This window comes from Mesocricetus auratus, unplaced genomic scaffold (genome assembly GCF_017639785.1).
Source record: "Mesocricetus auratus isolate SY011 unplaced genomic scaffold, BCM_Maur_2.0 Super-Scaffold_15014, whole genome shotgun sequence".
Classification (NCBI taxonomy): Eukaryota; Metazoa; Chordata; class Mammalia; order Rodentia; family Cricetidae; genus Mesocricetus; species Mesocricetus auratus.
In genome coordinates, this window is record NW_024429186.1 from 11,513,520 (window position 1) to 11,541,382 (window position 27,863).

The 27,863-nt window shown below is 48.2% G+C and overlaps 1 long non-coding RNA gene across 1 annotated transcript in view; it reads left to right on the forward strand.

The window, feature by feature from the left end:
* The window catches only part of LOC110339783, a 31,345-nt gene extending 14,701 nt beyond the window's left edge, over nt 1–16,644 (forward strand). The window contains exons 3-4 of the long non-coding RNA XR_005876147.1: nt 14,965–15,098; nt 16,303–16,644. This is a non-coding gene — a long non-coding RNA (uncharacterized LOC110339783). The remainder of the gene's footprint in view (nt 1–14,964; nt 15,099–16,302) is intronic.
* The last annotated feature ends 11,219 nt before the right edge of the window (nt 16,645–27,863 follow it).

Sequence of the window (27,863 nt, forward strand, 5' to 3'; positions counted from 1 at the left end):
TGGAAATGACTACTGCTGGCTCTTGCTTTCCGGCAGAAGGAAGGGGTCATGAGAGGTGGTTTGTCATAGCTCACTTGGGGGTGGCCATGCCACAGCAAATCTGGGTTTTCATTCACCAGCCCCAGGTGAGGCTTTCAGGGTTAGTGGACTGCTTTATGCCCTGGGGTGGGGACACAGAGCGGAGAAAACAGCCCATGTCCGGGCCTCCTCCCCTTGGCTGTGCTAAGCGTAAGGACTTGAGTGAGTGGGTGGGCGGCTGGGCAGAGCGCCATATCCAGGGGGATCTGAAGCATCCCCAGAGGATCTGACTGGCTAATATTTGTGCATTGGGAGTGCCCCACCCCCACCCCCCTGCTCCAAAGTAGGCCCAGGAAAGATGTTCTGTATTTTGCCATAAATATTTGGAGTGGAAATTGTCTTTGAAGATAAATGGTTTGGCTAGAAGCAAAGCCTGCCCTGTGGTATTGCTGTGTGGGGACTAAGGATGGAACGGGTGAGGAGTGAGTGTCAGGAGGCTGCTGTTGGGGCTAGAAGGATCTGAGGGATGTGGGGAGACTTGCCAGGCCTGGCCATCAGTGGAGGGGGAAGGAGGATGGTTCTGGTGGCCATGGGGACTGAGGGAAATTTGGGCTTTGGAGTTGTAGTTTGATGACGCTACTCGTTCCAGTGCCAGACAAGTCACTATCTCAGAGCCTCTTTCCCCGCTCTGCGGAATGGGAGGCACGACAACCGCCCCCTCAGTGTGGAGGTCAGGTTTAACTAACTTACAACGTTAAGTGATCGATGTCTCCATGTGATTTTAAAAGCAGTTTTATTGAGAAGTAATTCACAAACCACACAATGTCCATTAGAGTTTACAGTGTAATGGGGTTTAGCATCCAAAGACGTGTTCAAGCCTCACCACAGTCAATTCTAGAACATTGCTCTTCAGAAATGCTTTCACGTCAACTTCCTGTTCCCTCCTCCCTCCAGCTCCCGGCAACCACTAATCTACCTTTTATACCGACCAACTTCCCTATTGTGGAATTCTGAAAGGCATGGGGTTGTATAATGAAGTTCTTTCTTTGTGGCGGGCTTCCTTCACGTGGCAAAATTTCAAGGCTTAGCCACGTTGCTGCACTCTGGATGTTGGTCCTTTTATTTATCTGTTCACTAGTCACCTGGTATTCCCATTGGTTATGCTTTTTGGTTGACGCAGATACCGAGGCTATGAGCATCCCTGTTGGGCTTTCGTTGAGTTCAGTTTTTATTTCTCTAAGAGCAAAATTGTTGGTTCTTATGGTCCCCTCCATTGGGTTCTACAGCCACTCCATGTTGAATTGTCTGAAGGAATGAGAGGGCTGGGTTCTCATTGGCCTTCCTGCTTGGAGTATATGCGCATTCTCTATGCAGCCTCCAGATAGGACCCTCTGGACCCAGCAATTCCTGACCATCTCACACAGAGGACAGCAGGTCATTGCATCTTCACGGTGTTGGTCTGGCTGGAACTCCATCCTTGCCTTCCCTACCCCTCCTCCAAGGGTCTCTTCTGTGGCAGCCTTTCTCCCTCTGTCTCTTTCCCTGCAGGAGCCCTTATCTCCACTCCCAGACTTGGCACATCTGTCTATCACCTGGTCTGCCCCTTACAGGCACTCTGGCATTGCTTCAACTACTCCAAGGGTGACTTACCTGTTGGGTCTCATATAGCACCTGTACAGGTTGCCATGGAATCTGTGTGGAGAGCTGGGTTTCAACTCAGACAGGCTCAACCTCTGACTCTGTCACATCTTTGCACCTTTAATGTCTCAGTCACATACTAGAAATCTGTAGAATTTGAACACCCAACAGCTGGACCTTCACTCTCCCTGGGGAAGCTGTAGGCAACGTGGCCTGCTGTGGTCTTGGAAGTATGTCCTCCATTCTGGGGGTCAACTAGGTGGGTACAATTTATAATACCCATGTCACAGAGGTCAAGTTGAAGCTTTAAGAACGTTAGCTGCCAAGACTTCTCACATCTGTAGGAAGAGAATTGTCCCACATCCTGGGACAATTCAGGCAGGGTTAGCCATAGTCACAAAGTGTAAAGGTCACACTTCCCAAATGTGTCCTTGAAAACTGAGACCTGCAAGGCAGCATGTGGGGGGATAAAGACTGGACTTCTCTCCTCCTCAGGGCCTCTCACAGACACAGCTGTGCAGAGGAGAAGTGGACAGAAAGCTGCTGGGACACTTGTCAGTGCTCTCACCTTGTCCTGGAATCAGTCTTGGCCAAGAAAGGGCTAGCTTATTTGGAGGGAAGACACTAAGGTGGTCCCTAGAGAACCTAGGCAAGGTAGACATGGCTCCTGGGCCTCTATCCAGGGACGGGACCTTTCAGCCTGCTGGTTGACCTTCCTCTATCTGACTGAATGGAGCTCTTGGGTCTCAATGGTTCCACTTCTCCCAAAGGCCATCTCTTATCAGCACCCTGGCCAGACCCTCACTGTCGTAGTTGTAGCATAGTGTAGTTAGGTTTTGCTCCTGTTTCCTGTTTCCTTCTCCTGCCTCAATGCTACGCAGGTTGTAGAATCATGCAGCCCATGTAAAGGAGAGATCAAGGCCTTCACTCTGCCCATGAAGAGAGAACATGGTCTCACCCATGATCTTGCCAGTTTCAGCCCCAGTGAAGCTTCCTCTTGGTCCTTGAGATAATGTGTGCCACTCTTAGAAAAGATAGAAGGATCAGCAGGTCTTATCAGACTCTCAACATGCGATCCTCACAGACATCAGCTTGGGTTTATTCGGTTCAAGAGTTTCAATCCCCAGAAGAGATTTAGGGAGGCCTTGTGACCTCTGCAAGGTCATGCTATGCCTTCATTGTGATCTGTGCCCTCTCCATCAAGTGAGGCAAAGGTGAGGCCAGGAATTTCTTCTAATCCCTTTCTCTTTGCAGGTTGGGAAACATTGCTCAGACATGAGGGTTCAGGAGTTAAGGCTGTGTCCAGAGGCTATAGGTGGGCACTTATGCCTCCATGGAAAAGCAGTGGGTCACCCATGAGAGTGACAGTGATCTAGGATCTGGCTCTGCTTTACAGACACACTGGGTGGGCCTAGGAACCTGGTTTCTCTCACTTCTGAAGGGCTAGTGAATAGCTGTCCTCTAGAAACAACTGTTCTTACTCTGTTGGAACTGAGAAATAAATATCATTGGAGTCACCCACTCACAGGTCAGGGGCTGGGTTCTTGCATTAGTCACTTTTCTCATTTCTGTGGCTGGATACCTGGCAAGAAGCAATTGAAGGAAGGAAGGAAGATTTCCTTTGTCTTACAGTTTGAAGGGATACCATGCATCATGGTGGGGAAGGCATTGTGGCTGGAGTTTGAGGTAGTGGGTCACATTGCTTCTGAAGTTTGGAAGCAGAAAGTGAACAGGAAGTAGAGTTAGGTTATCAAACATTTTGGCCCACTCTCAGAGACTTACTTCTTCCAGCAAAGCTCTACCCCCACAAATTTCAAAAATACCACCAGTGTCTAAGGATTAAGTATTTAAATGTCTTTCAGAAGACATTTCACATTCGAACCATAACACTTTTTCATATCCATCTATCTATCTATCTATCTATCTATCTATCTATCTATCTATCTATCTATCTATCCCTATCATCTATCTATCTATCCATCCATCCATCTATCATCTATCTATCCATCTATTCATTTAGTGTGTGTATGTGCATGTGGGTATTCATGCATGGTATGGGGCACATCCTGAGGTCAAAAGACAAACTTATTCTAAGTTGGTTTTCTTCTTCTGCCATATTTGTTCCAGAGATCAAACTTAGGTTATCAGGCTTGGTGGCAAACAACTTTACTCACTGAGCCATGGCAAGATCCCTATTATGTTCTTATCATGGTATAATATTGCTGACAAAGTCTTTGCCATTTTAGTCATTTCAAAGTTTTTGCTACCTGCTCCACTCTGGGATTGACCTGATTGCAGCAACACATGTACAGAAAAGCAGGGATTGGGTAGGCTGTGAGCTCTGAGGGAGACGTGCTACAGCAGCTCAGGACATCAGCACAAATGAGGAGGAGGCAGGCTAACTAATCTTGGTAGGAGGTCTCTGTAGGAGAAGAGGAAGCTGCTGCCTATAGTTTTCCTGCATACAATTGTTTTGGGATAATTGATCACACCAATCTGGTCCCTCAGAATGCCCGTGTTTTAGTTCATTACAAAATCTGCATCAAGAACAACTTCAAATCTGCTAGCTGAAATGGTCCAGCCTCATGGCTTCTCTAGCCAGGACTTCAGTTAAGACCTGCGCTTTCCCATCACACTGAGATTGGACAACAAATAATACAGCTAGCTCTCCTAGGACTTGACCATTATCCCAATTTTCTCAGGGTCCCTTAAAGATTCTGTCACTCACAGATATCAGGAAGTAATTTTGAGAACATGACACCCATATTTCCAAGAGGATAGGTGGATGGTTTTGGTAGTTCAGTTGGTTATTTGTAATTGTTTATAGGGGGTTGGTTGCAAATTATTATTGGTCACGGTCAGGGAGGAAACTGAACAAAAGAGGTTTGATTAAAGGATTTCTTACTTTTAAATCCTTACTTTTTCGTTCCTCTATCTTTCTTTCTCTCCTATCTAATTAAAAGAAAAGGAGGGGGAATAGAGGAATGATAGGGTAAAACTGTATGTTATTGAATCTACTTTTAAACTAAAGAGAAACTTCTAGTCTTAAATATTTTATGTTGGTATGCAATTTTGTCTATGGATACAAATTAAAAGTATATATGTTCCTTTTCTTGTTTAAGTATTGTACCTTTGGAGCTCATTTTAAAATGTAAGGTAAAGTTCTAGACCTTGAAACCTATTATTACAAGCTATTCAGGATAATAAAGAAAAAAATGTAGGTTAGCAGTTAGTCATTTATAACAAATGTTAGACATGTTCTCGAGGTTAAACAACAATATATTGGTGATCTTCAAACACTTCAGAGATCTAGAGAATATGACCTTCAAAGTGTTTTAGTAACACAACATTACAGTAAGCACCAAATTATTTCAAAGAGGATGATGGTTATTGAAGAGCCTCCATATGGAGTTTACTTTAAATGTGGCAAAGCTAGCCACTAGGCATGAAACTGTCCTTGCCTCAACTGCTGATAATATGCTGTCCGAATTGGACATAAAGGAAGTTGATTGCCTAACTTTGCCAAGACAGGGTAGGCCGGTCCTTTAAAATTACTGCTTTACAGTAAAGTCTGGGCCTTTAGACTGGAGATGGAGGCTCCAATGTTGCAGGAGAACCTTGGTGGACTGCCTAGGCAGCCAGCTGTCTCTGTAAATTCTACAGTTTTGAAAGTTGTTCGTTCTGCACTTCCTGTTCACTCAGGTGATATTATATCCTTCTCAGGTCTCTGATGGTGTTGAAGACTAGATCGTTACAGTTTTACCATTTTCCTTGTTACCGAATTCAGAAAAGAAACTCACAAAAGATATGTAAAGTTTATAATGATTGAGAGGCATGAAAGCTGAAGTTGTTTATCTGAGAAAATGTTTTAAGGTCTGAAAAGATTTTTTCAGGTTGTTAATAGAGTTATTATACAAAGTGATTTAGGTACAAAACTTTGGAGTCACCAATATAGGACAGATAGTAGAGTACTTACTCCAAAGTTGTAAAATACAAATAGACCAGATGCTGAAAATGTAATTTTTACCTGACAATTGTTCTTATTGTATATAGTTTTACTATGTTAGAGCTAAACCTTTCCTTTTTATTTAGACTAAAATGAGAATGTTGTGGGTTTTGTGTATTGGGAGATGTGTCTGTTTTACCTCATCTGCCTAAGGTACCATCTGATTGGTTTAATAAGGAACTGAACGGCCAGTGGCTAGGCAGGAGAGGACAGGTAGGACTTCTGGCGAGAAAGAGGAACTCAGGGGAAGAATCTGAGAGGTGGGAGATTTGCCAGTCAGACTCAAAGGAAGTTGGAGGAGTATGGAGGAGAGCTAACAAGCCACATGGCAAACCATAGATTAATATAAGTGGGTTAATATAAGTTTTAAGAGCTAGTTGGAAACAAGCCTAAGCTAAGGCCAAGCTTCCATAATGAAAAAGGTCTTTATGTCATTATTTGGGAGCTGGTGGTCCAAAGAAATTCTGACTACATATGATTGCTTTAGCTAAAGGTCAGGCATTCAACTCTGGTTCTTGGTCCAGGGGAAGGCTTTGGCAGTCCTCTGAACCTGACCCAGGAAGGCCTTGTCATTCCCCTGGGCCAGTTCCCACACTAGGTAGTCCATTCAGCAGCATTACACATTCCCAATGTTGTGTGGCTGGCAGAGTGATCTATCTATACCCCTGTTGAGATCAAGCTGTGTCCTGCCCTGAGTCACTCTCACAGTGTGAAGCAGTATATTGTCAGACTGTGCAAACTTGTACTGAGAGACTCAGTGTTATAGCTTTTGACTTCAGCTGAAATGCAAACACAGAGGAAGGATGACCCTGTACTTTGATCAGCAGGTGACACCATTTGTTCAGCACCGCCCACAAGACACAGACGGATAGGCAACTTACGAAAAGTCAAAAGACTGCCACCCTACAAACGTCTCAAAGTTAGACCATATGAGCATTTGGATGTATTAAATCATATCCAGAAAACCAAGCCTGGGAACCACACCCACAAGATTAAGGAAATGGTGCAACATCATCACCTGGCTGCCATAAAGAGGAGGACCCTGGACACTGTGCTGGACAGCTCCATCCAGCTGTCATCTGACCACCCCTGCCTCCCTGTGTGCAAAGGGGGAAATGGGCAGAGAACTCCCAGCTATCCCAGGGACTTTAGCCGGGGTCATTCCCCACCACAGACGTTACTTACTTGAATTGTCATCCATTTAGCTGCTCTTTCTCCCATCTGGGCCCAGTCCTGAAGTCTCCTTGGTAGACCTTTACCATCCTGCCCCTTGGTTGTGTTGCTCAGCTCTGAACAGACTCCTTAGCAACACCTAGGGCTCGTTGCCTAATTTTCTCAGACTCTCTTTGCATCCCAACAACCTTCTTGTTGGCTCCACCTATGCCTCTTCCAACCTCTTGAATTCTGTTCTGCCTCTGTCACCCTTTGTAGCTACTGTAAGGCCTACAACACTTACATCTACACAGATATTGGCCATGTGAGGCTGAGAGTTAACGTTAGCAGTTTAGATTGGAATAAAAGAACCCATGTTTGCCTCAGCCAGCTACCAGGGGAAATGGAGAGTGCTTAGCCAAAGATTGTGGCCAACAGAACTGACATGTGCAGTTTGTGAATTTATTGTTATTCAATAAATTCCAATATTGTAGAAAGATGCAAATATATCCATTTGTGTGTCTTACATAACATGCTCAAGATAACTTCCATCATCCCCACCAGGAACTCTGTCCCCATTAATGACAGCCATCCTGCCCCTCCTGGCCCCTGGTGGCCAATTCTTTAGCCTCCAGTTTCTTCCCACCCTTCTACCACTTAATGTCTGGGAATATTTACAGTTAAATCCTTCAGTACACTAAGAGCACTGAGCCCAAGGTCTGGGCAGGCTCACCAGCTGAGGGCCACTTAGGGAAAGGAAGAAAGGAAGATTCCAAGGGAATTATGCCAGCTCCTTAGCTAAGATAACCAGTTCCTGTGGGTGTGACTTGCCTTAGGGACAGAGACCAGGAGGGAAGTTTTTTAGTCAGCTTTCCCCCTTGCCTTCCTCCTCCTATCCTTCCTTCCTCTCTTTGTTTTGAGACAGGCTCATGCCGTGTTCCAGGCTGGCCTCAAGCTTGCAGCAATTCTGCTGCCGCAGCCTCGTGAGTGCTGAGGTTATAAGCATGAGCCATGATGCTTGGCAAGGTTTCTCTTGGGTGTCTGGGCTGGACGTGGTCTCGTGGCAGTCTTGGACACCAGGTGGTTGGACTGTGGTCTCCTTTCTCCAGCCAGGGTATAAGCTACTCTCATTAAATGGATTTCAGCAGTCCCTGGGACCCACAACCAGTTCCCCATTCGGGTAAAGTTAGAGCATCGAGGTCTGATGTGGGGTGGGAAATGGCACAGAGGGCAGAGGCAGTGGACTGGCCAGTTTGTTGATTTTGTTTCTAGGCAGAAGTCTGGCTGAAAGTAAAGAAGAAAGACAAGGCTTCAGATACCAATATCTGTGGCAGAGCTTCCCACCTGGTTCCGCAGTTACCTCAGAGCCCCCAAAGAAACACACAGACACTATATCAGTTATTATCTGTTGGCCATTGTCTTGGGCTTCATCTTGGCTACCTCTGTCTTAATTACTAACCCATTTCTATTAATCTAAGTATTTCCACGTGGTCTTATCTTACTGGAGAAAGGTCCAGGGATCTGTTACTCCTCTGGTGTCCTACATGTCGTCTGACTCTGCCTACATTTCCCAGAATCCTTATCATCTCCCAGTCCCTCCTATCTTGACCAAAAGTTCTTTATTCATCAACCAATAAGACAAACATGTGTACAGAAGACATTCCCCATCATCTTCTCTTTTCTGTCTAAATAAAAAGGTTTTGATTTCAACATAGTCAAATTATATATAGCAAAACAATTATTAAGCAAGAACTATAATTACAATATTTAGTCCATTAGCATTTAGCAAGATTTTCCATCATCTATCCTATCTTTGTGAGCCTAAAGTCTTATATGGGACTTATCTTTTATCCCAACTAAGGAGAGCTATAACCTTAACTATCTGTCCTCAACTCAATCAAAGACCTCAGAATGATAATATATAAACTCTAGAATTGACAGAGACAAATATCTGGCCTCAAATATCAAGAAACAGGAAGGAAAAGCATATGGGACATGGGAATCAGACTTGGATTTGAGTCTTAGCTTTCTGACCATCACTTGAGGCAGGAATTCCAAACCCTTCATGGCCCAATTTGGAAAGACAAGCTAATGGATTAGGCTGTCACACAGTCCCTCTCTGCAGCAGGAGTGCCATGCTACAGTCCTCTTAAAGGACAGCTTTTTGAAAGTGGTGGATACTGAAACTCCTGGGCACAGCTAGTGAAGACTTCCATATGGTTACAGGGCATCTCAGAACCAGAAAGTTCTAGCTTGCAGGAGCCCATGTATGCTGAGGTAAGCTCAGACAGCTAGGATGGACAGATTGCTTCCTGCTGTTGGCCTACCCTACCTGAACATTCTCTCTTCAGCTGCAAACTCCTGTCCATCCTACCATGCTTGCTTGTGCTAACACTTCTCTTCTATAGACTTCTACATAGCCCCATCTAAACAATAACCAGGCTATGGCTTTTGTGCCTTACTGTTCTATAATAACTCAGAGCTGAGAGCTGTGCTTACTCATCTCATCCCTGGGGACGCTGAGCATCATTGTGTACAGATGAGTTTTCCACCATGCGCATAGATCATCAGAAGTCATCATTTGTAGATAGCTATTGTAAATAGAGATTTGGCCTCTTTCCTGCCTTGTGATAGATCCTCTGGCGAGAACATAGCTGTCAGTCAAATGCAAGAAGCATTTCTATTGATCAGCAGACCTAAGAGCCCCAAAGTAAGGGATGTTCATGATCATTGTCAAGTCTGTACTTGTCACTACACCAGAGACAGGGTGGCCATGGAGCCATGGCTCTTCTTTTGGTTTTAGATCAGTCAGTACAGGCTGTCTTTGTAGCTTGCAGATGTGTTAAGGGCATGCTAACTGTAGGCAGGGTACTTATCTGTTTAAATAAAGTTTTATTAGGCATAAAAACTAATAGACAAGCCAACAAACTCGGTTTTAAGAAACGAGCTGCACCAAGGGTGTCTTAGCAATTGCCCTGAATTTCAGGATTGAAATCTGTTCTGTAATCTCCATTCTACTCTTCTGCTGAGTCATGGCTATGTACAGGACACAAAAAGTAATTGACAAACCTGAGGTCTACTTTGAGTAATGGTGACCTGGAGGTCTGGGTCCTACAGATGTTGGGGTCCATTACTCTCCCTTGATAGTAGTATGTACATCGTAGGCAGGGACCATGGTGCTGAGACAAATCTGCCCTTCCATGAATGAGGCTCACCTCCAACCAATATCCTAGACTCTTATGCTTGGAGTGACCTTGGAGGCAGACCCAGGGTCATTTCCAGTTTCTGGGACCGAAAGGTGCTGTCTTTTCCCAGAGTTCAGAGCACTGCCATGTGTGAAAGGCTGCATCCCAAGTGGGACTTGAGGACCACAAAGCTTACCCTCTCTCCTGATTAGGACCTGGCTTTGCCCAGCTCCAGATCTGTTTGTAAAAAAATAATTATTTGCTTAAAACATGTGAAGCACTCCTGTAATTTTAATCGATTTAATTTAAATTTTAAACGACAGATCTTCAACCTCTAATCACTTTGAAGCTGAAGAGCTGTTCAGTAAATGTGAAGAGCCCGGGGATGGGAATGATTATGTGGAGGACATTGTGAGGAGGAGATGGAAAAGGGAAGGATGAGGAGAAAGAGACAGCAACTCAAATTGGAGTGGGAAACCCTCCCTTGGGCTAAGCTACGATCAGGGCGAGACTCAGCCATTTAGAAGCGACAATGGCACCCACACCCTAGCCTGACTCTAGTGGTGAATCACAGCTCTAGTTTTGGTTTTTAAATTGGCTAGAGATTTAGATGCACTGGGGGGTTTCTAGTAAATTATCAGGTTTTCTGATTGTAAAATTCAACAACTCTTCCTGCACCAAACTCTCTCTCTCCCCCCTCCCCTGTGTGTGTGTGTGTGTGTGTGTGTGTGTGTGTGTGTGTGTGTGTGTGTGTGTGTGTGTGTATCCCCGGAGTCAGTCTTAGTCATGTGACTTGTCTGTTAGCTAGGCCACCCAGCACTGGCCATAGAGTAGTCTAGGTAGTTGACTGAATGATAAACTGATAAATGTTGGCTCAGAAACTGGACCTTGGATTGTAGAGTTCAAGAGCTAAGAGACCCTCCTGCTGGAAGGTGTGCCTACAGCACATAGTTTTCAGGGCGCTAGAGTTTGTGTGTGCATTTGCTTATGCATGCATGTGTGCCTGCACATATGGGACTTCATGCATGTGCACATATATTCGATTGTGTACTTGTGTGTGCACATATGTGTATGCAGATGAATGTGTGCATATGCATGTATGCATGAGAGGCTGTATAATTTCATGTGTATATGCAAATACCTGCATGTATTCACCCATGTGAAGGCCCCTGTTGGGGGCTGGGAGCACCTGGGCCTAGCTGGTAAGTCTGGGCTGTGCTGAGCTGCGTGACTTCCATGTGGGTGCAGGAAGTCATGGGACAAGAAATCTCTAGTCTTCAGATTTAGAGTCCCCTGTCAATGTGGACTGGTTGGCTAGCTAATGTGGACAGGCCGTTGTCCAGTTTTCTCTGCTGCTTCTCTCTCTCTCTCTCTCTCTCTCTCTCTCTCTCTCTCTCTCTCTCTCTCTCTCTCTCTCTCTCTCTCTCTCTCTCTCTCCACAGAAGTGCTGAATGAGCAAGAGGCACTAGACTTGGGTCTCACAGGCTTAGTTTCGAATTTCACTCCTGTTCTTTCATGAATAATCCCTGTGGCTACTACAGTGTTCCCAGTATAGCTTTGCTGTTTTGAAACTAGAAATACATGAATGGGACTCTCTTAGTGGGAAGGGGGGATGCTTTCTTGACTTTTCAGCCTTGGCTTCACCAGCCTTGTACTGGCTACAGAGTGGTCCCTGTACTTATTTATGCTCTCAACCTCTAGGGAGCTGTAATTCAGGTGTCCTCTGGCAGGACCCCATCTGCCTTTGTCCTCTTCACAGAGAACATTGATAAGACGGACATTTGTGTCCCCAGCACCTACCAAAAGGCCAGGAGCTGAGAACAGCTCAAGTTGGAGTCTTCTGGAAGGGAAGGGAACAGTCAGAGACAAAGCTGAAGATGAGGGTTCTGCTCCAAGCACTGCCACTTACAGTAGAAAAACATGCAGCCACCAGCCAGCCTTAGTTTCATATTGTAAGCAAACGAGTCGGCCCATGTGGCTTCGGGATGACTTACTGGTGTGCTGAGGACTTACCTGCAAGAAGGCTCACACGTCGATGACGCCATTTGGCCACACCACGGTAGAACTTTCCGTTCTGAGAGAAGCTTGGTGGCTGCACGCAGACAGAAGGACGGTCCAGCTCTCAGGACAGGCGGAGGTGTGATCCAGAAGAGGGGAAGAACCGTTGGCTCATGGTTCCTCTGCTCATCACCGAGACACGTGGGTTGTCCAGGTGCGGACACACTGATGACGCAGTGTCGGGATTACACCCTCTTATGTCGGCATTGATTTTGTCAGAATTTTGAAATGCCGGGGTGGCATAAACTCCTGATGGTCAAGACAGATTTTCAAAAAAAAAATCCTAATTTTTATTAAAATCTTTCGTTATACAATGGGAGTAATGCTTTCTGTATTTTTTCTTGTTTTAAGCAACATTTGATCTGCCCATTTAAAAAAAAGATTTATTTTAATTTTTTAAACATTTTTATTTTTCTTTTATTGATTTTTTTGTGTCTTTCATATTATGAAACCCCATCCCAGATATCTCCCCATCTTCTATATTCATCCTCTACCTTTGCAACCTTCCCCCACAAGAAAAAACAAAATAAAATAAAAAAACAAAACAAAGGAGATATGGCCATGGAAGCTGTTGTGTGACACAGAGCGCCCTTCAGTCCACACACCTTAACTTTCTGCCCATTTTCTAAGCACATCCAGACATCTGCTTTTGAGCAGCCATGGGTTATCTGGCAAGGATTCTCTCCAGAGCCAACAGTGCTGGATGATGGGACGCCTTGTTCACACCACCCTGTGTCAACCGTTTTACCTCAGGACGGGGTGACCATGCTTGGTGCCTGCATTGATCTCACCACACAGAACATCAGGCAACCATGGTCCAGAGAGAAGACTCAATACAGATCACTTCTCCTGTCCTGTCAAGTGAAACAGCCCCCTTTGTGTTCTTCAATGCAAGTTCTCACGACTACCAAGGAGGCTTCTTTCCAGGGCTGGGATTCGAATGCTGGCCCCAGTAGTGTGAGTTTTGCAGCCAGCCAAAATGTCAACAGAGGAAAGGAGGCATGTAACGCCTTAGAGGGACTAGAAAAAGAGTTTTGCTCCCAGATGCTCCACATTTTTATAACTTCTTATGACATTTTCTTATTCTTCATTTTGCTAAAAATTATCATTATCATAATATTTGTGTACATGTGAATGTGTGTGTGTGTATACATGTGTGCATCATGGCACATATGTGAAGGTCAGAGGACAACTGTGTGGAGTCACTTCTCTTATTCCTCCTTTACATGGGTTCTGGGGTTTTAACTTGAGACTCCAGCATTACACAACAGTCACCTTTACCTGCTGAACCTTCTTGCTGTCTGTGGTTTCCTCCCTCCCTCCCTCCCTCCCTCCCTCCCTCCCTCCCTCCCTCCCTCCCTCCCTCCCTCCCTCCCTCCCTTCCTTCCTTCCTTCCTTCCTTCCTTCCTCCCCTTCCTCCTCCTCCTCCTCCTCCTGCTCCTGCTCCTCCTCCTCCTCCTTCTTCCCCTTCCTCTTAATCTTCTTCTTCTTCATCCTCCTCTTCCTCTTCCTTCTCCTCCTCCTCCTTCTGTTTTTAAATCTTAGATCATCCACAGGGCTTGGGGTATTTTATTTCTCTTGGTTTCTTTCCCCTGGTGTGTTATGGTTTCCACGCTCTTTGTGTTCCTTCTGAGGTCTGTGTGGCATCAGTGGACATCACTGTTTTTACATACCTGTGTTCATAAGCACTGACTCTCACATCTACCTTTCAGCCATTTTGTAAGCCTTTGTACATTCATTTCCAACATAGGTCATTCTCCTGCTCCATCTCCTTTAGTGTGGATTTGCCGCCGAGAATTCTCTCAGTCTGAAAATATATCTCTCTCAGGTTGAAAATGTCTTCATTCCATCTTCTGTGCTGGAGGATATTTCTTGCTGAGGAATCCAGGTTTGCAGATTTTCCTTGAGTGCCTTGTAGATCGTATTCTGTTGTCTTTCTTTGAGAAGTCAGATGTCAGTGTTATTCTTGCTCTGTTGAAGACTGTTTCCCCCCTTTTCCTATTCTGTCAGATTTCAATGCCTTTTTTCTTGCTCTGATTTCAGTTGTTGCAGCTTAATGTGACTGGAGGCCTTTTGTATTCATAAACTATTTCTTAAATTTTTCTCCATATATGTATCTCATTATTTCCAAGACTCCAATTTCATAGACACCATACTTTCTCACAGTATCTCAGTATTTCCTACAGTTTCTCCCCCCCCCCCCATTCTCAGGACTCTCCATGTATCATTCAAGATACTTCTTCTGACATATTTCTCAGTTTACTGATTATTTCTCCAGCTACATCTGCATAGCAAACCTACCCACTAGAGTTTGAATTTCAGTTACTCAATTTTCCAGTCTTAGAATCTACATTTGATTAATTTTTAATAGGTCCTGGTCCCTAGACATAATCCTCAAATCTTTTCTTTTGAGTCTCTTAGGCTAGTCACTTTTAGAGTCTGGATCTGCTGGCCTGCACCTGGAAGCCCTGTGGGGAGTTGCCAGTATGTTGTGTGCCCTTGTTTTCTACCATCTTATTTTGTTTCCTTGTTTGCCTGGTTTTGATTGAATACTGGAAAACCCTGGAGATCAACCAGGGCTAGGATGGTTACAACTTGTTCAGACAGGGCTAAAGTTTGATGCTAATAATAACAATAACAACAACATCAAATTTCAGTACATCCAGAGATGGCAATGCCTTGTATTGGGGTTCAGGTATCTTTGAAAGATGACGCACTTCCACTTTGCTTTTATTTCTAGGGTGCGAACCCTCAATGTCAGCTAAGCCAATAGCTTAAAGGAATAGTTAGTGATGGGAGAAGTCAAGAGAAGGCTGTGCCACCTCACAGGGTACATGATAGCCAGCTCACATCAACTAGAAAACAATCAAACCAATGCTTCAATTTTCCTCTTCTTACACTTGACAGGTGGGGAGAAAGCAGCGTCTATATACGTTAGAAATCTGCAATGTGAAAATCTTCTGCGTACCAAAGACAAAGGAACAAAGCTCCTACGCTTAAAGCTTACCTACCAGTGGGGGAGACAGGCAGGAGACCCACAGGTAGGGGTTCGTGTGTGTACACGCACCTGCACCGTCGTGTACACATGGGCCTGCATCTGTGTGTCACTCACAGGTGTGCGTCTGTCAGGCACTCTCGAGGAGAGTGGGGTCAAGGCCTCTGGGTCCTCCATCTTTCTTAGAACTCTCTGTAAACTGCATTCTAGCTGTTGCTCATCTAGAATCTTTTGTCACTCTGCACTGCACTCAGCTCTTCCAGACACCTCTAGGGTGCTGTGTGATGCTACCCACCTGTTACCATTCCTGGGTTCCAAGCCTGGGCATGTTACTTCCCTGTGCATAGCGTCCCTTCCTCCCCTCAGGTCTTTAGGTCTGGGGAGAGGACATCTACATCTTACCATCTGCTTTAGTCTGTGGGGGGTCTGCTTTGTGGGGTGCAGACCCTTCAGCTTGGAAGAACACTTCTCTTCCCATTGAGGACCACAATGTTCTCAGGCAGGATTACCCTCTTCTCATGCATTTATAGATGGAGATAGAGGGAAGAGGATGAGAGTGAACACCATTTTATCCTCTTACTCAGCAATCTGAGTGTATTGAGCATAGACTTTGTACAGTAACTCGGAGTCTGAGAAAGGAGTCAAACCTGGACCAGTCTCTATGCTGCAGTCAATGTATTCACCACCTAAGATAATGTCCACCTCGGGGGAGTTAGGAAGAGACCAGATACTCCATGCAGCAGGACCAAGTGGGCGCCTGGCATTTAAGAACTCAGTGTGGTCTGGTGATATCTTTCTATGAACAAAAAGAAATATTAAAAGGAAGTGGAAAATCTGTTGCCTTGGAGAAGTTTGGGAAGAAATCAGATAGTGTGTGGGCAGTAATTTACTTAGCCTGGGTTCCTGCACAGGTCCTGGTGGGCTCAGAGTCCCTTGTCTCCCCACAAGGATGGGGCACTGGCCCCCATCATCCAGGTCAATTTCCCCCACTTTCCCCAAGTGAGTGGGTAGTTGTCCTCACAGACGGTGGTGGGTTGGTGTCTCTTCCTGACAAATGCTGCGGCCCTCAGCCTTATCTTCTACTTATTGTGATTATGCATACAGGAAGGGTTGCACACCCAACAGATTGCACACCATCCTGGAGGCTGTGCTTGCCACAGTGCTTGTGGCTTGGATCAGTTTGAGAGAGAGGGAAGGGGAGGGAGGGCTCTTTGTGAAGAAAACATATTTCATCTGCCTCGTCATTACAGAACACCATCGTGTTGTATTCAGCTCACCGTGCAGAATCAATGCTAACAGCATCCTTAGCAACATCTCCTTCATTTCCCTGGGCAGAGGCAGCCTCACTGCCTGGAGGAAGTATGTGCCACGGAACGGAGAAGGGTGAAGCGGTGACTTCCATCTCTTCCCCCCACTGCAGGAACACCCTGATGCTGGGTCTGTTTCCCCAGAGTTTGATAAGTCCCTTCACAACTCTGACCACCCTAACGGGAGCCTCTGAACTTGTAGTTCTCAACCTTCCGCATACAACCACCTTTTAATACAGTTCTGAATGCTGTGGTGACCCAAAGCATAAAGTTATTTTCGTTGCTACCTCATAACGGTAATTTTGCTACTGTGATGAATGGTAATGTAGATATGTAGGCTATCTCATGTGCGGCCCCCGTGAAAGGGTCACTCCACCCCCAGAGGGGTCAGGACCCACAGGTTGAGAAGTACTGCTCTATGCTCTTGTCCACGGCTCAGCTGGACTCAGGCAAGACCTTCTGTGAGGCGGTGGTCAGCAGGGCTGGCCAAAAGCCCTCTTAGTATTTCTTCTTTTGTGAATTCCTCATAGAGGCTGCTGGCTGTGGGCTGGGGTTCCAGGATGGCTGGCACATCACCATGTGGCTTCCTCAGATGCCCTGGATGTCCTAACAGCGGTTCCCATGATCATTTGGTTCTCATGATCAAGACTCAGAAGTCACACAGCTTTGCACCTTTGTTCTCCACTGTTAACCCTCACCGAGTTAATCCAGGGTCATAGGTGCTACTTCTGCTGTGGCGCACTGGGGTGGGAATTCCCTTTGGAGAATACAGTCAGGCATCCCTAGGATAAGGACGATAGGTGTTTGGGTCCCTGTGAGAATCAATGGAATGATCTTGCTAGGGAATGGGCTCTACGGGAGAATCCAAGATGTTTGGTTCTCTTTCTGATTCTAGAGCCTCCAACCTAAGTGGGGCAGATTCTAGTAGGTTCCACACCCTGAGGCCTGATTGGTGAGAGTGTTGGAGCCCTCTGAGGGTTTGTGATGTGCTCAGGAAGCTGTGCTGGTGGGCACCTGTCCAAGATGGCTTTCTGTCAGCAGCTTGGCCTTCAACACGGGATGCTCAGGTTAGGTGAAGGGCTGCATATACCAGACCACAGCTCAGGCTAGGTGTAGGACTGAGTATACCAGACCACAGATCACAGGGGTTTTTCCACAGTCTATTGCTTCTGGCTGACTGGAGAGTTTGCTCATGTATGGTTCTCACTAGTCACAGTCTAGGCAAGAGAAATAATGTGTGTGAGCTAAGACCGTAGATCATATGAAACATGGGATAGCATGGACTCAGGGCTCAGAAGACTTGAGCCTGGGTGTTGGCTTTGTTATTCATTAGCTGGGAACCCAAGGGAAGTCAGGGCCTGATTGCCAGCATCGTGTTCTTCTCTGTGAGGTGAAGATGTTGGATGTTCTATGACGATGGAGCATTCTCCCTGCCAGGCCACATAGACAATGAACTGGAGTTATCCCTGGCCCAGTCTGCATGGCCATGATGGCCCTTACTGGACAAAACTGTTCTGAGGAAGGGGGTGGAAGGAGGAGGGTTAACATGTGCCTGAGATGAGGAGAGTTTTGGCAAAGGTGTGTTCCCTACCAGCTTCTGGGAGCCTTGCTGGAGAGCAGTGAGGGCCCCCACACCCTAAGCAACTTCTTAGAGAAGCTGCTCTCTCACAAGGCAGAGGTTCCTACTAGAGCCACTGGGATCATCCTGGGCATACAGGGTGGGTTTCTCCTGCCACATACGGCAACCAAGGCAGTCAAAGAGACTGTTTCCTGAGTTCTAGTCAGTTATCAGTCCCTCGGCATCCAATCCCTGCACATGGCCTTGCAAGGCCATGGGGCCTCGGATCCAGATGAAGCTGGCTGTCATCCCTGTCACTTGTAGTGCCTGTGAGACTTTGGCTGGCTGCCTCATTTTGTTTATCCATAAAATGGGAACCATTGCACCTGCCTCCCAACCTGACTAGCTGAAGTCCGCGTAGCTGAATACTGACTTAAACAGTGCTGAGTCCTAGGTGCCATTGCTGGTGCTTGGGGAACGGTGCTGAGCGCTAAGCAGAGAGGCGAGTAAGCATTCTGATTTGTGCTTACGGACAACGAAGGCTCACACTGGGAGTGGAGGCGTGCTCTGGGGCAGAGCTCATGCTCTGGGTTGGGGAGTGCTGAGATCTTTTGCTGCCTACAGTTTGGGGAAGAGTGAGCAAACTTGGGGCTGCCAGTGGAAGCACGCTAACTAAACATCAGGGGGAGTCGGGAGACCCTCACATGACGTGTATTTCAGTTCCGAGAAGATGAAGCAGACAAGAAGGGACCGCAGGGGTCGCAAAGTTGAGTGGAGGGACAGGAAGGGACCAGGCAGACATGGACTTGGAGGTTGTCCCAGGTAAGTTAATTTGGAATATCTGAGAGACAGGATGCCAAGGTGTGGGGAGTCAGGACCTGCCCTGTCCAGGTCACCCTCCCTTAGGACTTTCCCACTATTCAATAACTGTTAGCAAAAGGAAAAGAAATCCTTGGAGGGAACTTCTTTTCAGTTTCCCCACTTAGTTCCTGCTTTTACCTAGGGTGTGTAGAAGCAGCCCAGGCTTCTAGTTTCCTCCTTGACCATAGCTCCAGGGACCCTCACAACAGCCCCAGGAGCCCACAGTCCAGGACTCACTGTGCGGGGCTTCACATAGCTTGTAGAAAATGCAGGTAGGACTCACACCTGGGTTGGCCTGAGTCCAGGCATTCTCTCGATGCCAGCCGGAGCGGTCCAGTCCTGGAATCCTGTCACCTGAGACTCTCATCTCTCCTTTTCTGTCCCCTCTAGCATCAACTGTGTGTGTGTGTGTGTGTGTGTGTGTGTGTGTGTGTGTGTGTGTGCGGGGGTGGTGCGGGAGACACCAGGGTTTCCATCACCTGCCAGCCTTGACTGAGCTAAGTGAGTTTCTTTTAGCGATGATGGGCATGATTAATTTAGAAGAGAAGTTGCCTCATTGCTGCCGGTGTCAAGTGAGAAGGGCCGACGGGCTGCACACCTGGCAAGGGGTTCCTGGAAGAATGCTGACTACACCGGGGGCCCGCTGCCCTTAGCAATGTCTCAACTGGGTATCGCCCTCATCGGTAAGCAAAGTGCCAGCAACCAGGGTAACAGATATGAGGCGCCGGGCCATGGAGACTGAATGCTCAATGCCAGGCAGGTGTGGAAATTTCCAGAACTCAGCACTAGAGCTTTGTCATGAAGTGAAACCCAAACTTCAGAGTCCGTGCACATCACTTAGACATTTCTCCGCAGAAGTCCGGATTCCTCAGCCACGCTTCCAGAGGCTGTTTCCCTCCAAGGGAGCTGGTGTTGTTTGAAGGAGAAGTGTCCCCCCTTAGGCTCATGTGTTTGAGCTCCTGGCCCCCAGTTAGGGATGCTGTGGAGTTATATCAGAGGCAGATCCTTGCTGGGGAAGTGTGTCCCCGGTGGGGTTGGGCTTTGAGGACTTATGGCCTCAGGCTCCCTCCTTCTGATTCCCATATGGATGAAAGGGATAGCAATCAGTCAGCTTCCTTCTCCAGCCTGCTGCCATGCCTCCGCTGCTATGAGCATTCTATCCCTCTGGAACCACACACCGCAATCAAGTCTTTCTTCCTTAAGCTGCTTTGGATCGTGCCGTTTTATCACAGCGGCAGAAAAGTGACCAGTATGGCAGGTTTCTTTTTCACAGTTATTCCAGATGATTCTGATCCAGGAAGACCAAGCCATGTGAGCACAGGACTTAGGCGCACAGCTTTTAGACATTGTGAGTTTGACATTGAGACAACCCTACCCAAGCTAGAGCCTCTTTGGCCTTTGCTCCCTTGGTGTGATAAGGGTCTTAATAGCTTTTCAGAGGAAGAGAATGGCCAAGGAGCACTCAGGATCTTGCATCTAAAACTGCCTGGCCTCTGCGTGTACAAGCTGCTTGGTAGGTTCAACCTGCAGGCGGAGGTTCAGCTGGGGAAGTGAGCAGACCCCACCCAGATATCCGCTCCTTGAAGAAGTCTTCTCTTGTGCTTCTAACTGCTGTGATCCCCTCTTCGAGAACATCTCTCACCGCACTGAAGCCATCTGTCTGTTGTCCTCTCTTCCATGGAAGGGACAGTCTTGCTCCTTTTTGAAGCTCCAGAGCCCAGCCAGGACCGATAATACATTTTACACGACGAGGACACTAGAACAATTTCACATGCCCTCCCTTTGGCTTCCCATCACTCAACAGAAATTTTTCCAAGGCACAGTCTCTATCGTCATCACCTTATGACTGTCTACAGAGCTGTGGCACTATAAAGCTGGTTGTGTCCCCTTTTCGCCATTATAAATCTCACTGGAGTGAACATCTTCGTGTCCTCGGTCGGTGTAATAAGCTCCTGCGGGTCAAACAGATGGCACACACTCTGCAAGTTCACAGTTATGGGACGCAGAATCAAATAATGCCTTAGCTTTGCCTATTTAATTTGCAAGACAAAAAAATAACGCTTATTTTGGGCATGGATGTCGACATAAGGAATCAGGTGTACTTGTTCAACCCCTCACTTTGGCAGTGGAAATCCGAACCATCTGACAATGAGTTAACAAATGAGTAACCCTCCTCTTTGGAGCACTGATGTTGTTAGCTCATTAGTCTACAACTTGTTGAGACAGCGTCTCACTATGTAGCTCAGGCTGGTCTCAAAGTCACAATCTTATTGCTTGGATCTCCAGAGTGTAGGTGTATGCCACTACAGCCGGCTCTGGACACAGCATTTTGTTGTGCAGCGGAGACTTCTCACACAGGTTGGAAGAATTCAGTCTGTTCCTGGCTCTCCCTTCAGGAGACAAAGTTGCCCTGTGTACAGAAGATGGCTTCTACAGGATTCTAGTTGCAACATGGTGCCAGCTCCAGACTGGAGGCTTGGAGGTGGGGCTGTCAATCCTGGACTTGTAGAGTCAGTATTTGCTTGTCGTGGAGTGGTAGGGGCGGGTTTCCCAGATTGCCCATGTGTGGCTGTGGTCGCTTTGATTCCTGTCTGCTTACGGCGGGGTGATGGAGAGTTAGGTAGGCACTTGGGATGTTGGCGGGGTGATGGAGAATTAGGTAGGCACCCGTGATGTCAAGAACCTGGAAGGACTTCAGATTGTGATGGGTTTTCTTGTCCTGCCAGGGCTGCCCCTGTAGATGTTGGGGTGACTGAGTTAGGGGAGTATTCAGAGGCTTTGGACTTCAGAAAGACCTCATGGGCTGCTGGGTGGAGGCTAGAGGCAGAGATGCCAGGAACGAGACTGTGACATAATTCTCTTGTGGAGAAATATAGCAGCCGGCCCTCATAAAGGGACTTTGATGCAGAGGAGGTGGGTTCAATCATTTTAGAACTTCCCCTCAATTTGTCTCCACAGCCCTCCAACAGGCCTCTTCCTTGGGCAGTAAGCAACCTTCTGTACCCCCTTATGGTACCCAGAGTCTCCTGGAAGCCTGAGTTGCCTCCATCAGCTTAATACATTATAAAGCTCACTAATTGCACGCTGGCTAATTGCATAATGCGGTTATCTGCCTAGTGGATTGCGGCCCAAACGTTGCTCCGTGCAGGATAATTATTCTGGATAAGTGAATGACTGGAATGGTTACAAGATTCTGTCCCTTGGTCGATCTCCTTTCTCAGAAGACAGCCGCTGTGTGGGGTAAAACATAAGACAGAAAATATCTCTGGGGCTTGTTCAACATGGCGACAGGCAAGCTTGTGGTGTTTCAAAGAGGAACATGCAAAATATTAAGTTTGGATAAAAAAGAGCATGCAACTGTTCCGTCCTTGACATGCATATGTTCCGCCTGATGATTGGCAGGACTCAGTTTGCTCTTGCCTGCTTCCAGCCGAGCAGCATTTCTCATTTTCAGCTCAGGCCTGTGCACGCTGAGAACCCCCTGTGAGCTCGCACATTGGTCCACACACGGCTCCAGGGGGTGTGGCTGGGTCTCATCTTCTTCTGCATCACTTTAGGATCCTATTGTGGGGCGTCTCAGAGGTAGAGCAGGTAAAAAAGGGGATGAGGTGGTCCCCACTTTTCGTTCTTTCTGACCGGTTCCGTGAAAGCTCAGTACCCAGTGTAGTGAGGTCTCCCAGGGAATGGAGGGCCCCCCTCATTTTCATTAATTTGTTGTCCTTGTCAGCATCGCCTATCAGCTCGACACAACCTAAAATCATTGGAAAAGAGCTTCAGCTGAGTAATGTCTTTACCGAGCTGGTCCGTGTCTTTGAGGGACTGCCTTGATTGTTAGTTGATGTAGGAGTGTCCAGCCCACCATGGGTGGCACCATTCCCTTGGCCTGTTGAGCTAGGCTGTATAAAGAAAGTAGCTGACTCGAGCCTGAGTGAATCAGTGGGCAGAGTCCCTGGGTGGCTTTTGCATTGAGTCCCTGCACTGACTGCACTCAACCATGGACTGCAACCCGAAAGTGCAACTGGGAACCGAACCCTCCCCTTCTCTAAGTTGCTTTTGGCCATAGAGCACAAAACTGTCATCAAGCCAGAATATTTGGTGAGACCCCGTGCCTGGGACCTGGGCCACTGAAGGCTGAACTGACAGGTGTGGCGAGATGAACGTTTTTTTTTAGGTGGCACAATAGCCTTCCACGACACTTCATTTCTACGCTCCTTAGAAGGTGTTCCAGGCTCTAAGGGGCCACACATTGTTTTCTGGGGCCCCCACCTCACTCTCCCAGGATGCAGGGGGCATCTGTTATGTTTGGTGGGGGTGGGAGGTGTGATCTATAGCTGTGGGAGGTCACATGGAAACTGCTTGCTGTCACTTTTGGACAGGCTCTGGGCTCTGCACCTTGCTGGAATTTTCCTGACGTGGGTCTGGCTTCTCACTAAGGTGTCATCATTACCAGCTGCCCTCATCCAGATCTGCACTGTGGACACCTCCCATTTCGACACCTTCCTTGCCCTGGGGGGGTCCCTGCTCTCTCATGGGGTGGGGCTATTATTGTGATTCTCACCAGGGTTTGGCAGGGCAGAGCTTTCTGGATTCTACAGCACTGACAGGAAAGATTGCCGAGTAGTCTACAGTAGTCTACAGGTCAGGCCAGAGTCCTGGGCAGGGATCCTGACCCATGCTGACTTCCTTATACCAGCATGTCTTTAGATAAGTTCTGGCTCCTTGGTCCTCAGTGTTTCCACCTGTCCAATGGGTGCACAGTGCATCCTTGCTCTGGCAGTTGGTAAGGTTGAAACAGGACAATAAACCCAGAAGGTGTGGCACCATGCCCGTCTTCTAGAATGTGGTCTGCCTCAGGTATGGTTGTTATTGTTGTCTGGGTCCTTGTCATCATCATTTTGCATGGCATGGAGCTTGGTGCCATGAGAGTCCAGTGGAGTTGAAAGCACGCTCTCTGTTTGTTGCTTGAGCTGGTAGCTGGCCGACACGTTCTGACTTGTGAGAGGGAGCTGCCCAGGGCTACTCTCCTTGGCTGGCCTTTTCTATCCTCATGTGGTCTTCTTCTATATAAGTCTGTATCTAGAGTGCATCCCATAACTGGGATAGGGTCCACCCTGGGGTCATTTTAAACTGAGTTTCTTCTGCAAGGCCTCTATGGATCCAAATGCAGCCATGTTGAGGTCCCCATGAGGACCCCAAGAACCAGACGGGAGGCAGGAGTGCTAAGTCCACTGTAAGGAGTTGGGCTATGGGGGCCTCAAAGGCAGAGCCTTGGTGCTGAGTGGGCAGAAGGATCTGGAAACTTTGGCAGGAGGAGGTAGGCGGTGGGAGGGCAGGGCTAGGCAGGAGCTTAGGGAGCTCTTCCTGTGGGTGGATGCAGGGCATGTCTTGGGCCTCCTGATGCTGAGCTCAGGGAGCATGGCCTGCAGGGAAGCCTGCCATTGCGCCTGTAGACAGAGTTTCTGTTCTGCCTGGTCCCACAGCTGTTTAGCCCCAAATAAGGACACAGAGACTTATATTAAATATAAACTGTTTGGCCAATGGCTCAGGCTTCTTACTGGCTAGCTCTCTCTTAATTATTAACCCATAACTGCTAATCTATGTATTTCTACATGGTCTTATCTTACACTAGAAAGTCCGGCATCCTCTCTTCCCAACAGCTCCATGGTGTTCCTCTAGCTGCTTCTCCTGTGTCCAATCCCCAAAATTCTCCTTGTCTGGTAGCCCTGCCTATGCTTCCTGCCTGTCTACTGTCCAATCAGTGTTTGGTTTACCAACCGATAAGAGAAACATATTTATAGAAGGACATCTGCCACCAGTGCCCGGATGGCTGCCTGGGGAGCTTCAGAGAGCAGAGGCTGTACAATGGCCAGGGCTGCACTGGGGCTCCTATCTGGAGACCACAGCACCCTAGAAGTCAGGGACAAGGTCAAGCAGATTCTGCCCATTTCACTCTCACCTTTAGTCCCTTGGGGACCTTACTGGACACATACAGAAAGACTGGTTCTTTGTGGAAGGACTGTGGGCTCTGGGTGACTTGTTTTCCCTCTTGTGGGAAGGGGCACATGCCTGCTAGGGTGCCGGGAGGGTGATGTGGTATAAGAGACACTTAGTGCTCCATCAATGCCAGCTTTGGCGTGGAGGAGGATGAGGGAGAAGGAGAAAGACAGAAACAACGCAGAGAAGAAGACAAAGGGGAAAGGGCAGAAGAAGGAAGGAGAAGGCCAGAAAGATCTGTGTGCTGGGGCACACAGGAAAGACCAGGCTGTCCCCAGGTCCTCAGCCCTAGGGGTCGGCAGCTTGAGGGAGGGACCAGGAACCAGGACGGGGACCTGCGCACAGGGGAGAATGTGTAGAAGGGACCGAATGGAGTGATGGCCACAGTGGCGCTTTGAGATCAGCAGAGGCATACTTTTTTTTTTTTTTTTTTTTTTTGTGGACACTGGGAGCAGAGAAGCTCACGCTTGAGATGCACCACACTAGGCAATCGCACGATGTTTTAAATCTTGATGACTTTGCGTTGGGTGCCATCACAGCTATCTTGGGTGCACGAGGTCTGTGGGCTACAGCTTGGATAGGCCTGCAATCGTTTGTGTTTCTCCAACAAGGTGCTCCCTCCTGTGAGCTGCAGACCCAGGTGGCTGGAGATAGGCCATTTCTCTGGTCAAGTCCACACAGGGGTGACATCTTCATAGAATGCATCTCATACCCCTGGCCTGTTCCCTTAGCCACTCCTGGTTGAAGGAGTCTGGGCCTTGTCTGTTTTCCCAGGTAGAGTGGCTTCTGTGGCAGGGACCCGCTCTGCCTCTCTTAAACTTAGGACTTGACATTGGAGTCATCAGTATGCAGTAGCTTGGGGCTAGCCTATGGTCCCAGCTACCTTAATTATGTCCCTTTTCAGAAGGACTGGATCTGGCACCTAAAAGCCTGTGCTCACTTACTTGTGACATGGGGCATCCAAGGCCCAGGCCTGGTGTGTCAGTGACAGGAGGACGTTTGAGCTCTCCTGGCTGCCCCAGGCATCTCTAGGATATGGGGAAGAGATGGGCTGTGGTAGTTAATACGGACTGTCAGCTAGATGGACTCCAGGATTACCTCAGGGAAAACTTCTGGGCTGGAAGGGGTTTCTAGATGAGGTTAATTGGGGTGGGTATCCCCCAAACCATGGGTGGCACTGTCACATGGGCTGCGGTCCTAGATTGAAAACCAAGAGAGTGACTGACTGAGTGTTCCTGTATTTTTGCTTCCCGGTTGCAGATGCAGTGTGACCGGGCACCTCACTCTCTTGCCGCCAGGACAGACTGTGCCTGGAACTGAGAGTCAGGCTAAACCCTTCCTTCCTTGAGTTGCTTCCGTTGGGTGTTTTGTCCCAAAGGAAGCCGGGAGAGTGACCAGTGTGCCGCCCACGGCCCTGACTGATGGCTCAGTGACAGGCGGCTCTCCCGAGAGCACACTAACCTGTAGCATTTGCCCGTGTCTGTGGTGTGAACATGGTCAGTTCCCGGACACTAAAGGATGTCACAGAGTGCAGATCGGGGAGACCCAGGCCCCCACCCATGCTGCATGTGAGGGTGTACTCGGCACTGGAGGGTGAGAGTCATTTTACTGTCATGGTTGAAGACCAACAACATGGAGGACACCTGCCAGTGTGTCGGAAAACAGGTAGATGACTTGTTGCTTGGTCCTTGCTGAGGTGCTGATTGCGGCCCTGCTCTCTGTGTCTGGGGGCCCTCATGCCCGCCCCTACAGTCTTTGCCTTGAGCATCAAGAGTGAGGGTTGGAGCCTCAGGGAGCCCAAGGTCCTCTGCTTCAGGGACTGATCTTGGGGAGCAGAAAGGAGGTATCAAGGAAGGAGGAACCTTTTGGGAAAGTTCTCTGAGTTCTGGAAGGCTCTGGGGTAACAAGAGGCTGAAGGAGGCTGAGGCGGCTGGAGCTGGAGGGCTGGGTGTCACTGCAGGTTCCTGGGCATTTCCACCCCGCTGAGTCTGCTCCTACGGAGGGGTGGCTTGAGACAGGGCTTGGCGGGGTCCGAGTAGGGAAAGAACCACAGCATCAGACTTTTAGGCTCACACTGGGGAAAGTAAGTCGCTATGGGGCTCGGGCTGGATACCCGTGAAGGAGGGGTGACAGTGCACTCCTGGCTACAGGGAGGGGAGGGGCGTAGAGGAAGCATTCCGAGGGTGAGAGGTCTAGTTTCCCGGCGTTGCTGTACCGTGAGGACTCAGTGGAACCCAGCAAGCACTCAGCAGGTGATGGTCTCAGTCCTCTCCTGGATGGTGCATGGTGGGTACTCGGCAGGTGATGATTGTGATCCTTCAAGCCTCTCTTTGTAAACAGCAACTGCCCTGTGACATTCATTCTGGGTGCTCCTCTCGCCCTAGGCGGAGGTGTTGGCAGGAGCCCTTGGCCAACCCCTCCTGGGAAGACTGGGTGTGTTTCCACTTGAGGATGGATCTGCCTCCCCGACCAGGTGGAAAGCTGTGCCATGAACGTGGGCCGTGGCCTTGGCCGCCTAGGGCTCTGCAGACTCTGGCTCATAGCAGCCAAGACAAAGCCCTAGTGTGCAGGAGCTCACCCCCCTGTCTGCTGTGTGAACCTGCCGACCCGCCCCGCCCCAGCCCACGGAGGGCTGGGGCCACTGCTCTGCCTTCCAATGTTCCCACAGTGCGAGGGGGGTCACCTAGGGTGACGCTGCCCTTTGAGGGTGGCGGGTAGGGCTGGCAGGAGGCCACCAGGGCTATGGTGAGCTGTAGGCTGGGAACCAGGTCCTAGGCTTTATTTCAAAGTTGGGAGTAGGTGTCTCACCTGGTCAGACAGCAGGGGTGGGCGATGTTCATGTGCTGTGAGTAAATATTTGTTGAGAGCCCACAATGGACTCCAGCAGGTCTATACCAAGGTCAGCTTGGGTGGTGCTCGTCTTCCAAGGCCTCTCTCAAGACCTTGCTCTCCTTTAGTGACTTCCCAGCCCTACAAACCATTCAGTCACTCACTTGAGAGTCAACACTGCCTGGGCCCTGGGGTCTCTCTCTCACCCCACCCTCTTTTCATCTTCCCCTTCCTCCATCCCTCCTTTCTCTCCTCCCTTCTT